At 36.8% G+C, this 15,762-nt stretch overlaps 1 non-coding gene across 1 annotated transcript; it reads left to right on the top strand.

The window, feature by feature from the left end:
• The first annotated feature begins 4,725 nt into the window (after positions 1-4,725).
• Positions 4,726-4,798, top strand: trnam-cau (transfer RNA methionine (anticodon CAU)). The gene has a single exon. It is a non-coding gene; the product is annotated as a tRNA-Met (tRNA).
• Positions 4,799-15,762: the final 10,964 nt, after the last annotated feature.

The following is a 15,762-nucleotide window of genomic DNA, read 5'->3' as shown; positions in this document are numbered from 1 at the left end:
TCCCAGGACATTCCACTACATGGCATTCTAAGACAGTACTTTTGATCCCCTTTTGGTTCACTTGCATTAAAGCCCTCGTCCATTGTTTTGTTCACATGCTTTTCCGAGTTTTTGTGGACAATACCTTGATCGCAAACGCCTTAAAACCTACAGTGTAAAGAGCCCATTAAGGCTGCCAGAGACACTGCTAGGCTGCATAAACTTTGGCGCAAAGAGATTGATGCGGTGCTTTGTCAGTGTTACTGTATCACTCTGACAAGGTGGCAGAGAGTTAAAGACTTGAGCCTGAACGCATAGCCAAAGATTAGGTTTGTCAGAAGTGGGATTCGAACCCATGCCTCCAGAGGAAACTGCAACCTGAATGCAGCGCCTTAGACCGTTGGCCATCCTGACATCCCTGCTTATGCTGAGCTGTCTCCTAGTATCCACACCGAAGCACCGTGACATGGAAGCTGGTGTTTCACAGTTTGCCCAATTCTATCAGTCTGCCACATTAGCGCAGTAGGCAGCACGTCAGTCTCATAATCTGAAGGTCGTGAGTTCGAGCTTCACACGGGGCAAGGTGTTACCTTTTGGCGCTTAGATGACTGGGCAGCATTTTTTATTCCTTTCCGTGTGGATCATGCTTCCCCGGGGCTAAAAAGCTACAGCTCCTCTGGAGACCTGGCGGTGTGAAGTTCCAAGAACATTTCCTGAGTCTGAAGCAATGATGGTAAGATGCTCCCATTCCTATCACGTTGTCGCTTGACGTTCGGCGTGGATCTGTCAAATGTCATGAATTAACGTTGTGCGAGGATTTGACGAAAAGTCCTGCGAATACCATTGCCTTAAAAATCAACGGCATCCCAGGACATTCCACTACATGGCATTCTAAGACAGTACTTTTGATCCCCTTTTGGTTCACTTGCATTAAAGCCCTCGTCCATTGTTTTGTTCACATGCTTTTCCGAGTTTTTGTGGACAATACCTTGATCGCAAACGCCTTAAAACCTACAGTGTAAAGAGCCCATTAAGGCTGCCAGAGACACTGCTAGGCTGCATAAACTTTGGCGCAAAGAGATTGATGCGGTGCTTTGTCAGTGTTACTGTATCACTCTGACAAGGTGGCAGAGAGTTAAAGACTTGAGCCTGAACGCATAGCCAATGATTAGGTTTGTCGGAAGTGGGATTCGAACCCATGCCTCCAGAGGAAACTGCAACCTGAATGCAGCGCCTTAGACCGTTGGCCATCCTGACATCCCTGCTTATCCCGAGCTGTCTCCTAGTATCCACACCGAAGCACCGTGACATGGAAGCTGGTGTTTCACAGTTTGCCCAAGTCTATCAGTCTGCCACATTAGCGCAGTAGGCAGCACGTCAGTCTCATAATCTGAAGGTCGTGAGTTCGAGCTTCACACGGGGCAAGGTGTTACCTTTTGGCGCTTAGATGACTGGGCAGCATTTTTTATTCCCTTCCGTGTGGATCATGCTTCCCCGGGGCTAAAAAGCTACAGCTCCTCTGGAGGCCTGGCGGTGTGAAGTTCCAAGAACATTTCCTGAGTCTGAAGCAATGATGGTAAGATGCTCCCATTCCTATCACATTGTCGCTTGACGTTCGGCGTGGATCTGTCAAATGTCATGAATTAACATTGTGCGAGGATTTGACGAAAAGTCCTGCGAATCCCATTGCCTTAAAAATCAACGGCATCCCAGGACATTCCACTACATGGCATTCTAAGACAGTACTTTTGATCCCCTTTTGGTTCACTTGCATTAAAGCCCTCGTCCATTGTTTTGTTCACATGCTTTTCCAAATTTTTGTGGACAATACCTTGATCGCAAACGCCTTAAAACCTACAGTCTAAAGAGCCCATTAAGTCTGCCAGGGACACTGCTAGGGTGCATAAACTTTGGCGCAAAGAGATTGATGCGGTGCTTTGTCAGAGTTACTGTATCACTCTGACAAGGTGGCAGAGAGTTAAAGACTTTAGCCTGAACGCGTAGCTAAAGATTAGGTTTGTCAGAAGTGGGATTCAAACCCACGCCTCCAGGGGAGACTGCGACCTGAACGCAGCGCCTTAGACTGCTTGGCCATCCTTACATCCCTGCTCAACCTGAGCTGTGTTCTAGTATCCACACCGAAGCACCGTGACATGGAAGCTGGTGTTTCACAGTTTGCCCAAGTCCATCAGTCTACCTCATTGGTGCAGTAGGCAGCGCGTCAGTCTCATAATCTGAAGGTCGTGAGTTCGAGCTTCACACGGGGCAAGGTGTTACCTTTTGGCGCTTAGATGACTGGGCAGCATTTTTTATTCCCTTCCGTGTGGATCATGCTTCCCCGGGGCTAAAAAGCTACAGCTTCTCTGGAGACCTGGCGGTGTGAAGTTCCAAGAACATTTCCTGAGTCTGAAGCAATGATGGTAAGATGCTCCCATTCCTATCACATTGTCGCTTGACGTTCGGCGTGGATCTGTCAAATGTCATGAATTAACGTTGTGCGAGGATTTGACGAAAAGTCCTGCGAATCCCATTGCCTTAAAAATCAACGGCATCCCAGGACATTCCACTACATGGCATTCTAAGATAGTACTTTTGATCCCCTTTTGGTTCACTTGCATTAAAGCCCTCGTCCATTCTTTTGTTCACATGCTTTTCCGAGTTTTTGTGGACAATACCTTGATCGCAAACGCCTTAAAATCTACAGTCTAAAGAGCCCATTAAGGCTGCCAGGGACACTGCTAGGGTGCATAAACTTTGGCGCAAAGAGATTGATGTGGTGCTTTGTCAGAGTTACTGTATCACGCTTACAAGGTGGCAGAGAGTTAAAGACTTTAGCCTGAACGTGTAGCTAAAGATTAGGTTTGTCAGAAGTGGGATTTGAACCCACGCCTCCAGAGGAAACTGCAACCTGAACGCAGCGCCTTAGACCGTTGGCCATCCTGACATCCCTGCTTGTCCCGAGCTGTCTCCTAGTATCCACACCGAGGCACCGTGACATGGAAGCTGGTGTTTCACAGTTTGCCCAAGTCCATCAGTCTGCCTCATTGGCGCAGTAGGCAGCGCGTCAGTCTCATAATCTGAAGGTTGTGAGTTTAAGCCTCACACGGGGCAAGGTGTTACCTTTTGGCACTTGGAAGCGCTTAGATGACTGGGCAGCATTTTTTATTCCCTTCCGTGTGGATCATGCTTCCCCGGGGCTAAAAAGCTACAGCTCCTCTGGAGGCCTGGCGGTGTGAAGTTCCAAGAACATTTCCTGAGTCTGAAGCAATGATGGTAAGATGCTCCCATTCCTATCACATTGTCGCTTGACGTTCGGCGTGGATCTGTCAAATGTCATGAATTAACATTGTGCGAGGATTTGACGAAAAGTCCTGCGAATCCCATTGCCTTAAAAATCAACGGCATCCCAGGACATTCCACTACATGGCATTCTAAGACAGTACTTTTGATCCCCTTTTGGTTCACTTGCATTAAAGCCCTCGTCCATTGTTTTGTTCACATGCTTTTCCGAGTTTTTGTGGACAATACCTTGATCGCAAACGCCTTAAAACCTACAGTCTAAAGAGCCCATTAAGTCTGCCAGGGACACTGCTAGGGTGCATAAACTTTGGCGCAAAGAGATTGATGCGGTGCTTTGTCAGAGTTACTGTATCACTCTGACAAGGTGGCAGAGAGTTAAAGACTTTAGCCTGAACGCGTAGCTAAAGATTAGGTTTGTCAGAAGTGGGATACAAACCCACGCCTCCAGGGGAGACTGCGACCTGAACGCAGCGCCTTAGACTGCTTGGCCATCCTTACATCCCTGCTCAACCTGAGCTGTCTTCTAGTATCCACACCGAAGCACCGTGACATGGAAGCTGGTGTTTCACAGTTTGCCCAAGTCCATCAGTCTACCTCATTGGTGCAGTAGGCAGCGCGTCAGTCTCATAATCTGAAGGTCGTGAACTCGAGCCTTACATGGGGCAAGGTGTTACCTTTTGGCACTTGGAAGCGCTTAGATGACTGGGCAGCATTTTTTATTCCCTTCCGTGTGGATCATGCTTCCCCGGGGCTAAAAAGCTACAGCTCCTCTGGAGGCCTGGCGGTGTGAAGTTCCAAGAACACTTCCTGAGTCTGAAGCAATGATGGTAAGATGCTCCCATTCCTATCACATTGTCGCTTGACGTTCGGCATGGATCTGTCAAATGTCATGAATTAACGTTGTGCGAGGATTTGACGAAAAGTCCTGCGAATCCCATTGCCTTAAAAATCAACGGCATCCCAGGACATTCCACTACATGGCATTCTAAGACAGTACTTTTAATCCCCTTTTGGTTCACTTGCATTAAAGCCCTCGTCCATTCTTTTGTTCACATGCTTTTCCGAGTTTTTGTGGACAATACCTTGATCGCAAACGCCTTAAAACCTACAGTTTAAAGAGCCCATTAAGGCTACCAGGGACACTGCTAGGCTGCATAAACTTTGGCGCAAAGAGATTGACGCGGTGCTTTGTCAGTGTTACTGTATCACTCTGACAAGGTGGCAGAGAGTTAAAGACTTGAGCCTGAACGCATAGCCAAAGATTAGGTTTGTCGGAAGTGGCATTTGAACCCACGCCTCCAGGGGAAATTGCAACCTTAACGCAGCGCATTAGACCGCTTGTCCATCCTGACATCCCTACTTATCCCGAGCTGTCTCCTAGTATCCACACCGAAGCACCGTGACATGGAAGCTGGTGTTTCACAGTTTGCCCAGGTCCGTCAGTCTGCCTCGTTGGTGCAGTAGGCAGCGCGTCAGTCTCATAATCTGAAGATCGTGAGTTCGAGCCTCACACGGGGCAAGGTGCTACCTTTTGGCACTTGGAAGCGCTTAGATGACTGGGCAGCATTTTTTATTCCCTTCCGTGTGGATCATGTTTCCCCGGGGCTAAAAAGCTACAGCTCCTCTGGAGGCCTGGCGGTGTGAAGTTCCAAGAACATTTCCTGAGTCTGAAGCAATGATGGTAAGATGCTCCCATTCCTATCACGTTGTCGCTTGACGTTCGGCGTGGATCTGTCAAATGTCATGAATTAACGTTGTGCGAGGATTTGACGAAAAGTCCTGCGAATCCCATTGCCTTAAAAATCAACGGCATCCCAGGACATTCTACTACATGGCATTCCAAGACAGTACTTTTGATCCCTTTTTGGTTCACTTGCATTAAAAGCCTCGTCCATTGTTTTGTTTACATGTTTTCCCGAGTTTTTGTGGACAATACCTTGATCACAAACGCCCTAAAACCTACAGTCTAAAGAGCCCATTAAGGCTGCCAGGGACACTGCTAGGCTGCATAAACTTTGGCGCAAAGAGATTGATGCGGTGCTTTGTCAGTGTTACTGTATCACTCTGACAAGGTGGCAGAGAGTTAAAGACTTTAGCCTGAACGCGTAGCTAAAGATTAGGTTTGTCAGAAGTGGGATTCAAACCCACGCCTCCAGGGGAGACTGCGACCTGTACGCAGCACCTTAGACCGCTTGGTCATCCTGACATCTCTGCTTATCCCGGGCTGTCTCCTAGTATCCACACCGAAGCACCGTGACATGGAAGCTGGTATTTCACAGTTTGCCCAGGTCCATCAGTCTGCCTCGTTGGCGCCGTAGGCAGCGCGTCAGTCTCATAATCTGCAGGTTGTGAGTTTGAGCCTCACTCGGGGCAAGGTGATACCTTTTGGCACTTGGAAGCGCTTAGATGACTGGGCAGCATTTCTTATTCCCTTCCGTGTGGATCATGCTTCCCCGGGGCAAAAAAAGCTACAGCTCCTCTGGAGGCCTGGCTGTGTGAAGTTCCAAGAACATTTCCTGAGTCTGAAGCAATGATGTTAAGATGCTCCCATTCCTATCACGTTGTCGCTTGACGTTCGGCGTGGATCTGTCAAATGTCATGAATTAACGTTGTGCGAGGATTTGACGAAAAGTCCTGCGAATCCCATTGCCTTAAAAATCAACGGCATCCCAGGACATTCCACTACATGTCATTCTAAGACAGTACTTTTGATCAAGCATCATGACAACTTGTGACATGTCTAGACTTCTGGAACAAACCTAAATTTATTCTTATTCTGCTGTTTCCACTTGTCAGCAGTTCTTCTAAAAAGTATGCAGCACAGTAAAAAAGAGGAAGTTTGTCTGGTCAAGATGTTTTATAATACAATAGAAAAGATTGATTAATCTGTTGTTAGTCTAAACATTTTCCTAATAAAAAACACAAAAGTAATGAAAATAAATTCTTTTTCTCCAACAATTCCCCTTTTCTGCTCCTCTCTGGAGCAGACAAAAACAAAAACAGATAATCAAATCCCCACAAAAAATTCCAATTGTCATTACAACAGGCGTTTTCCTAAATCTTGGTTTTCCCTCTCATTCAAAAAAATCATTAACATCATAGTGCTTATTCATTATGTTAGATAATGCCCAAAACCCCTTTTAACAATTTCAATTTCTTTAACTTTTCTGGATTCAGTTTATAATTCCTCACTCTTGGTTCTCCTCTTCGGTGGTGCAGTCTCTTCCCTCTTGAAGTCACTCCGATATCTTCTTTTAATAAGGATTATACTTGCTATATTCAGGCTTATTACTCCCAATACTCTTATTAACTTCCAATTATCCCATAATTAAAATTTTCCATTCTTATATACTTTATCAATAAAGGTAATTTGTTTTCTTCTTCCCCACCAAAATTAGAATAAGAATCACAATAATAAAAATGTAAACAAAATTTAAAAACTCCAACATAAAAAAAACAAAAATCTGATTAAAAGAAAATTCACACCCATAAAGATATGCTCTAATTAAAAATCCCTCTGTATAATAAGATCAAAGATCAACACTTGTGAAAACACTTGTGATTGGAATTAGAAATTTACTAATACAAAATTATAATCCCCATGAATAGTTCAAACTGAATTTCAACATTTTAAATTCATTATCGAACCAAAATTACAATTGAGATTTAGGATGAAAACAGCTTCAAAGTAGGATTAAACTAAACAATTATTAAAATGAAAGATTCAGAGCTCAATCGTAACAATGTTATTAAACTAGCTCAAACTTGTCACCAAATTATTAAAACCAAAATTCAAACATATTTTTTCTCTCAATGTCTTAAAATGGCAAAATCAAAAACACAACAATGTGATTAAAATAAAATAAAAATCTTAAGAATCTCTTTAAATAAACGGTTCAAAAACAACCATGGCTGAAAATAAAAATCTTAAAATGTCTTTAAATGAAATATTTAAAAACAACAATGGCTTAAACTAAAATAATCTTCAAAAATGTGTTCAAATAAAAAATCCTAAAATTGTCTTCAAATAAAAGAATCTTAAACTCATAATGATGTGTTTAAAACTAAATAATCGTTAAAATGTCTTAAAATAAAAGATTCAAAAAGCCTCTTAAAATAAAAGATTAAAAAAAAACATTGAATGTCTTAGAATAAAAGATTATGAAAAAACATACAAATGTCTTAAAATAAAAGATTTAAAAAGCATTACAAAGGCATTAAAATAAAAGATAAAAAGCATAAAAATTTCTTAAAATAAAATATAAAAAAATTATAAAAAATGTCTTCACATAGAAGATAAAAAAATAATGTGTGTATAAAAATATTTTTTTTTAAAAAAAAATCAAAAAACTAATGTGTAAAATAAAATAATTTTAAAATGTGATTGTGTTTTATTAATTTTTTCAAAAATTTCTCCAGTCTAATTTGTCCAATTCATTCATTCATTTTTTTTTTTTTTTGAAGCTTAGTCCCTTTATTAATTTGGGGTCCCCACTGTCAGTGAAATGAACCGCCAACTTATCCAACATATGTTTTACACAGCGGATGCCCTTCCAGCTGCAACCCATCTCTGGGAAACATCCATACACACTTAATCACACACTTTCTGTCAGATTGTGATATGCTAGTAAATCAGTCTTATTTTCTCTTTCTATTTTAGAATTTAATGTGGTTTTCAGTTCCCCTTTTTGTGTTGGCCTGTATCTAATATACAGTTGGCCTCATGCATTGGTGGTGCAGCGTGTTCAGCTCCCACACCAATACATGCTTACACACTCCAATTAGATATGAGATATCCCCTTTTGGTGTTTTATCCCCCTTTCGGCCTGGGCCTAGCTCCAGGCCGTTTTACACCCCTATGTTAACTTTCAGGTCAATCCGGCCAGCTTTACACCTTCAGCAACCTGTTTAGAAAAATCCGAAATAAAGTTGTTAATTTGTCATATTTTAATCTCTACATAAGTAATCCACTGCACATCCAAGCTGCACCAGGTCCCCAAAACTGCAGTCCTGTAAACAATGCAAAAGTCATTAATTCCATCGTTTTGTTCCATAACAAACTAATACCCCTCAACATGATTTTTATCCAATTCAGTTTGGTCTGTGCACAGATTTTTGCCAATTATTTTTAAATTTGTAACCATTTTCTCTACCTTTCCCTGTAATTATTAGTCTTACACCATTCCTAAATTCATGCTTCAGGCCCATTACTTGCTGCAATTTAAAATATTCATTATTTCAGCGTTTATCATTATCCAAACTAATTTTTACTCAACATCTTTTTGTTTCTAAATCGTCTTTCATTAAACACTTCATCACTGTCTGACTGTCCTCTTTGCTTGCTGGCCACTCCTCCAGCCATTCACTATAGCTGTCAATCATGACTAGCAGATATATTTTTATTCACCTGTTCTCCCATATCTCTATAATCAATTATAACCTCACCCTCATTCTTCTCTTGCAGTTTCTGATATCTCTAAATATAATTAAAGTCTATAATTCATATTAGTCTTATTACAATGTGTTTTACATTCACCAGTTTAGTTATTTGAAATGGCTTATTTATTTGGCGATCTGACTCCACTTATCTCAGACACCACTCATCCTAATATTGAGGGGTGTCATCTAATCCCCTATAATTTTACTTACTTCCTTTAAATCTAGTTCCATATAAATGTCATAACAACTGCTTCCCAATCAATTAGGTGTCTACTCTTTTTCTGCAAGTAAAATTTCATCAACATGCTTAATCAACACCACTCTCTCTGATAATTCAAAAATCAATCACTTTACATTTTTCATCAGTATGACCATATTTCTGCATACACTATTAACCTCAGCTTTAAAATTTCTTCTCCTTAATTGCTTCTAAATCAAAAACTAAACACAATCTTCTTTTGTTTGTTGCTTACTTGTAAAATTGTATTCAAATTAAATTAGTCACATCTATGTTTATAACTCAGTTAAAATTTAGCTTAAATAAAATGTCTAAAACAGATTCCCTATGACCTTGTCTAGGTATTTCTCTTAATTGTTCAACAACATACAACCTCTTCACTACGCTGGCTAATTTTATAATCCTCCATTTAAGTATTTCACTAATAATCAATCAGTTTTTGAATTTGACACTACTTTTGATAATTAATTTTCTCAACTGTTTATTACTTAGTTTCTTCTAATCATTTTTATGATTTTCTTTTGGCTACTAATTAGTTCTACGTCATTTCGGTTCAACTAGTTGCCCATACACTTTTTATATACTTTTATAAGCTAATTAAAAAATCACTAAATTTTCTTATTCGTTTCTTTCAGCTGTTTTTTACTTCATCATTAAACTTCTTCACATGGTTACATGTGAAAGAAAATCTGTTTTCTTAAACTCTCTTTTTATGTTTCAATTCTTTTATCAGATTAGAACTATAAATTTTTACCCGATGACGTGAGTTCAATTTTTCATGTTTCAATTTCTTCTTTACGCATAAATATTTTTTTTCTGTTACCAACCTTTTCTAGTTTTTAATATCCCATCTTAATTTAGAGGATTCAACATAATATTTTGCTTTTAGTAAATCTTTACTTAAACAATCAATTCCATCAAAATTTATCATTCAAATGACTTCTAGTTACCAATAGTTGTTTCTTCTTCTTTAGTCACCACCATACATTGTACTTCCTCCTATATCCTGTTCATGCCCTGTATCAATAAACCTTTGAAAATTTGCAAAAATAGTTAAATATCATTTCAACAGTATACATTTAGAGATTCATTGTATATTTTCCTTTAAGTATTTTTCTTAGTTATTATTTTCATAACAAAACCTTAATAAATTCTGTCTCTTTCATATTACCAGTCATCATATGGTCTCAAATGGTTCTTGACAGCACCCTGCCTCTTACTTTACCCACAAGTTCCTTTTTCTGAGTGTCTGATCTCCAGACATATTTAGCAGTTTACTGTGGTCCGGTTTGGAGGAGCCCACATTTCTGAGGCAGACTACTGATCTTTCACAGTGCCCCTCAATACTCGGATGCTCTAGGCCTTTCAAGCATCACTGCTCCACTCCACAACCATCTCACTCAACACCTGCCTACCTGTACAGGTGCCTAGTCTTCCGCGACAAAATTCCTGGCTTAGGTCGCTCCCGGTGGCCAACGAGAGTCTTACCCGTCTTTGGAATAATGTCTCATGGAGACCAGTTACTGCTCTTCTCCACTGCAACCTCCTTCTCAGTTTTCCTTCAGAACTTGGTATCTCTGATGTTAGGGAAACATGCACTCAAGAACCATGTGAGCCATTGTGACCACATTCTAGAGTTTAACCAATGAGACAGGTTTTATTAAGTTTAAAATCAATTTGACCTCCAATAATAGTTTTAAGTAAAGTTTGGCATCTTCACTCCCATCCACTCAGCACTATGGTCTGCTTAGTCTGCAGGCAAAGCTGTAGGGCACTATGATGGTGGAGACTAAAAAACAAGACACAGTTGGGTTATTATTCATAAAACACAAATTATGACATGGCCTACCCTGTGGTATAATTGTTCAACATTACTGCTATATCTCAGGGTTCATATTAGGCCTTGACCCCTCATGTTTGTTTAATATATATTTTTATATCTGAAATGCAATGTTTAATTATCAATTTCTTTCTTGGTGTTTATCATTTTAAATATAGAAAAATTGAACTCAATTCATCTTGTTCATTAACATCCACTAAGAATCCATGATTTTTCTTTGACCCTAGATGATGGCTTAGATAGTCTTATGCTGCTGACTTTCATAGATGAAAACAGCCAGTGTAAGCCATAACAATTTTTTTTTATCATTATTATTACTAATATTATTATTCTATTTAGTTTTTGCACCTAAACTCAATCTTGTCCTCTCACATCAAATCTCAGTTCCTCAAAGTGTCACTTCCTCAAAGTGTTACAAGTGCAACTATTTTTCTAGTTTCTATCTCATCGGTTTAATGTCTCTGTCTTTCTCTCTCTCTATGTATATAATATTTTTCAAACCTATTTCAATATATTTTAAACATATCTTCTTCTTTTTCTTATCAAACCATAACTTGGATTTCTTTAATTCTAAGCTTTTAAGTTTTTCTTATCCATATTTTTTATCTTCCTTACATATTTGCTCATTAACTCGTCAGTTGATCAATATTAAACTGTCACATTTTCTTCTAATTTTTCTCTTCATCGACCCGAGACTTATGCCAATTTTATCTCTTTGCTGTTTAACAGCTCATCTCGAAGTCATGTTCCTCTTTTTTCCTCTAATGTATTTATTCTAATGTTTCTTTAATAGCTGGTCTTTATGTTGTATTTTAATTTCTCTTTATTTTTCCTATTAGTATTATTAATTTATTTGTTCTTTTTGTTCTAGTCAACAACTACTGGTCTATATTCTTTAAGTCATCCTCCTCTATTTAGTAAATTCATTTCTTTATTAATATATTCATTCGTATAGCTTCAAATTCCATTTCAACAAATATAACTGTATTAAGCATATTTCCCATTATTTCTTTATTTCACTTGTCTTTTTTATACTGCATTGTAATTGATCTGTTTATTTAGTAACTTATACTATATCCCTAATTATTATATCACAGTCTATCATTATTTAATCAAAAAAAATTTATATACTCTTTTAATATAATTTACTCTCTTCTGCCCCTACTTCAACTGCTTCTTCCTCATGAAAAGGAGTGGCTCCTTTTTTCTGACTTCCTTTTTGTTGTCAGTCTGTCTAAGATTGTCTGCCTGAGCACTTCCTCTTTTTTCTCCCCTCATCTGTCTTTCTACAGCCGTTCCAACAAATGCCAAAATCATGCCACATTACAAATTCCAACTAATTTTTCCATTTCTTACTACCACAACATCGTTATGGCCCCCTTTTGCTATGTTATTAACTTTGTAAAACTCAAATTCTCTGTTTCTCAAAATTGTAGCCAATTTTACTGTTCAATCATTGCTCTACTCACATATTTTACACAATTTTCACATTTAAGCTTCTCATATATTGTTTCTCATTTCTTTGCCACATTTTTTCTTCTTAGTTCCAATCATTTACCACTTGTCCCATTGAGTTTTTAATTTTGTCTGGAACATTTTCCTTATTGCTCACATTCTTAATTGAATTACTTATGCATTTTTCACACCTCCACTTCCTCATATTTACAGTGTTTTTCACACACACTAATGAACTTCTGTATGTTGCATTTACTGTACATACACAATCAAAAAATATTTATCCTCCTCCAACAATCAAATTTTCACCTGCAAACTTCTTGCACTTTCCCAATTACTGAACTTTCACAATTCTAAATGACATTTAATTGAATATCATATACGCTTATATACAGCCGGCTAAATATCTGTACACTATGCTTATTAGGCTGGCTTGAGAAACAAGCCAGACTACTGAAATCCTATTTAAACTTATAATTTTTTTTATATATTATTCTTCTTCTTCTGAGACTAAAATTCAAAATCTATCTCCTCCTAGAGCTTTCGAGCTATGACCACCAAACTCACACCAGACCTCCAAACTATTCTGACTCGGTATGCCATATCTTTTCCGACTGATCCGACTTTCGATTTTCCGAAAAACTTCCCGGGACCGTCGGAAAAATCCCATAGACTTAACATTGGACCAAACTTTGTGACCTCATAACTCTGCATCAGACTGTCACACAGACTTCTAACTGGGCTCATTTAACTCAGACTACCTAACTGCCAATAACTGATGAGCTTTTAACTTTCTGGCCACGCCCTAGCAACCACTTTTGGACCCTAGAAACTGTCCCATAGACTTCCATTCAAAAGACTCTCATTGACTTAACATGGGATCAAACTTTGTGAGCTCATAACTCTGCATCAGACTGTCAAACAGACTAATGGCTGAGCTCATTTAACTTAGACTACCAAACTGCCAATAACTGAAGAGCTTTTAACTTTCTAGCCACACCCTAACTACCAGATACTGCACCCTAGCAACAACTGTCCCATAGACTTTTATTGCAAAAGACTGTCATTGACTTAACAATAGATCTAACTTTGTGACCTCAAAACTATCTATCTATCCTTTTTCAAACTGCTTTTATCTATCTATCTATCTATCTATCTATCTATCTATCTATCTATCTATAAACTATTTTTTATCTATCTATCTATCTATCTATCTATCTATCTATCTATCTATCTATAAACTGTTTTTATCTATCTATCTATCTATCTATCTATCTATCTATCTATCTATCTATCTATCAATCAACTGTTTTTATCTATCTATCTATCTATCTATCTATCTATCTATCTATCTATCTATCTATCTATCTATAAACTGTTTTTATCTATCTATCTATCTATCTATCTATCTATCTATCTATCTATCTATCTATCTATCTATCTATCTATCTATCTATCTATCTATAAACTGTTTTTATCTATCTAACAATACTTGTTATCTATCTATCTATCTATCTATCTATCTATCTATCTATCTATCTATCTATCTATCTATCTATCTATCTATCTATCTATCTATCTATCAACTGTTTTTATCTATCTATCTATCTATCTATCTATCTATCTATCTATCTATCTATCTATCTATCTATCTATCTATCTATCAACTGTTTTTATCTATCTATCTATCTATCTATCTATCTATCTATCTATCTATCTATCTATCTATCTATCTATCTATCTATCAACTGTTTTTATCTATCTATCTATCTATCTATCAACTGTTTTTATCTATCTATCTATCTATCTATCTATCTATCTATCTATCTATCTATCTATCTATCTATCTATCTATCTATCTATCTATCTATCTATTTTCAAACTGTTTTAATCTATCTATCTATCTATCTATCTATCTATCTATCTATCTATCTATCTATCTATCTATCTATCTATCTATCTATCTATTTTCAAACTGTTTTAATCTATCTATCTATCTATCTATCTATCTATCTATCTATCTATCTATCTATCTATCTATCTATCTATCTTCAAACCGTTTTTATCTATCTATCTATCTATCTATCTATCTATCTATCTATCTATCTATCTATCTATCTATCTATCTATCTTCAAACTGTTTTTATCTATCTATCTATCTATCTATCTATCTATCTATCTATCTATCTATAAACTGTTTTTATCTATCTAACAATACTTGTTATCTATCTATCTATCTATCTATCTATCTATCTATCTATCTATCTATCTATCTATCTATCTATAAACTGTTTTTTATCTATCTATCTGTCTATCTATCTATCTATCTATCTATCTATCTATCTATCTATCTATCAACTGTTTTTATCTATCTATCTATCTATCTATCTATCTATCTATCTATCTATCTATCTATCTATCTATCTATCTATCTATCAACTGTTTTTATCTATCTATCTATCTATCTATCAACTGTTTTTATCTATCTATCTATCTATCTATCTATCTATCTATCTATCTATCTATCTATCTATCTATCTATTTTCAAACTGTTTTAATCTATCTATCTATCTATCTATCTATCTATCTATCTATCTATCTATCTATCTATCTATTTTCAAACTGTTTTAATCTATCTATCTATCTATCTATCTATCTATCTATCTATCTATCTATCTATCTATCTATCTATCTATCTATCTTCAAACCGTTTTTATCTATCTATCTATCTATCTATCTATCTATCTATCTATCTATCTATCTATCTATCTATCTATCTATCTTCAAACTGTTTTTATCTATCTATCTATCTATCTATCTATCTATCTATCTATAAACTGTTTTTATCTATCTAACAATACTTGTTATCTATCTATCTATCTATCTATCTATCTATCTATCTATCTATCTATCTATCTATCTATCTATAAACTGTTTTTTATCTATCTATCTGTCTATCTATCTATCTATCTATCTATCTATCTATCTATCTATCTATCTATCTATCAACTGTTTTTATCTATCTATCTATCTATCTATCTATCTATCTATCTATCTATCTATCTATCTATCTATCTATCTATCTATCAATCAACTGTTTTTATCTATCTATCTATCTATCTATCTATCTATCTATCTATCTATCTATCTATCTATCGATAAACTGTTTTTATCTATCTATCTATCTATCTATCTATCTATCTATCTATCTATCTATCTATCTATCTATCTATCTATCTATCTATCTATCTATCTATCTATCAACTGTTTTTATCTATCTATCTATCTATCTATCTATCTATCTATCTATCTATCTATCTATCTATCTATCTATCTATCTATCTATCTATCTATCTATCTTCAAACTGTTTTAATCTATCTATCTATCTATCTATCTATCTATCTATCTATCTATCTATCTATCTATCTTCAAACCGTTTTTATCTATCTATCTATCTATCTATCTATCTATCTATCTATCTATCTTCAAACCGTTTTTATCTATCTATCT

This window comes from Danio rerio, chromosome 4 (assembly GCF_049306965.1).
Source record: "Danio rerio strain Tuebingen ecotype United States chromosome 4, GRCz12tu, whole genome shotgun sequence".
Lineage (NCBI taxonomy): Eukaryota > Metazoa > Chordata > Actinopteri > Cypriniformes > Danionidae > Danio > Danio rerio.
The sequence above is the reverse complement of the archived record's forward strand: the minus strand, read 5'-3'. Positions and strand labels throughout refer to the sequence as shown.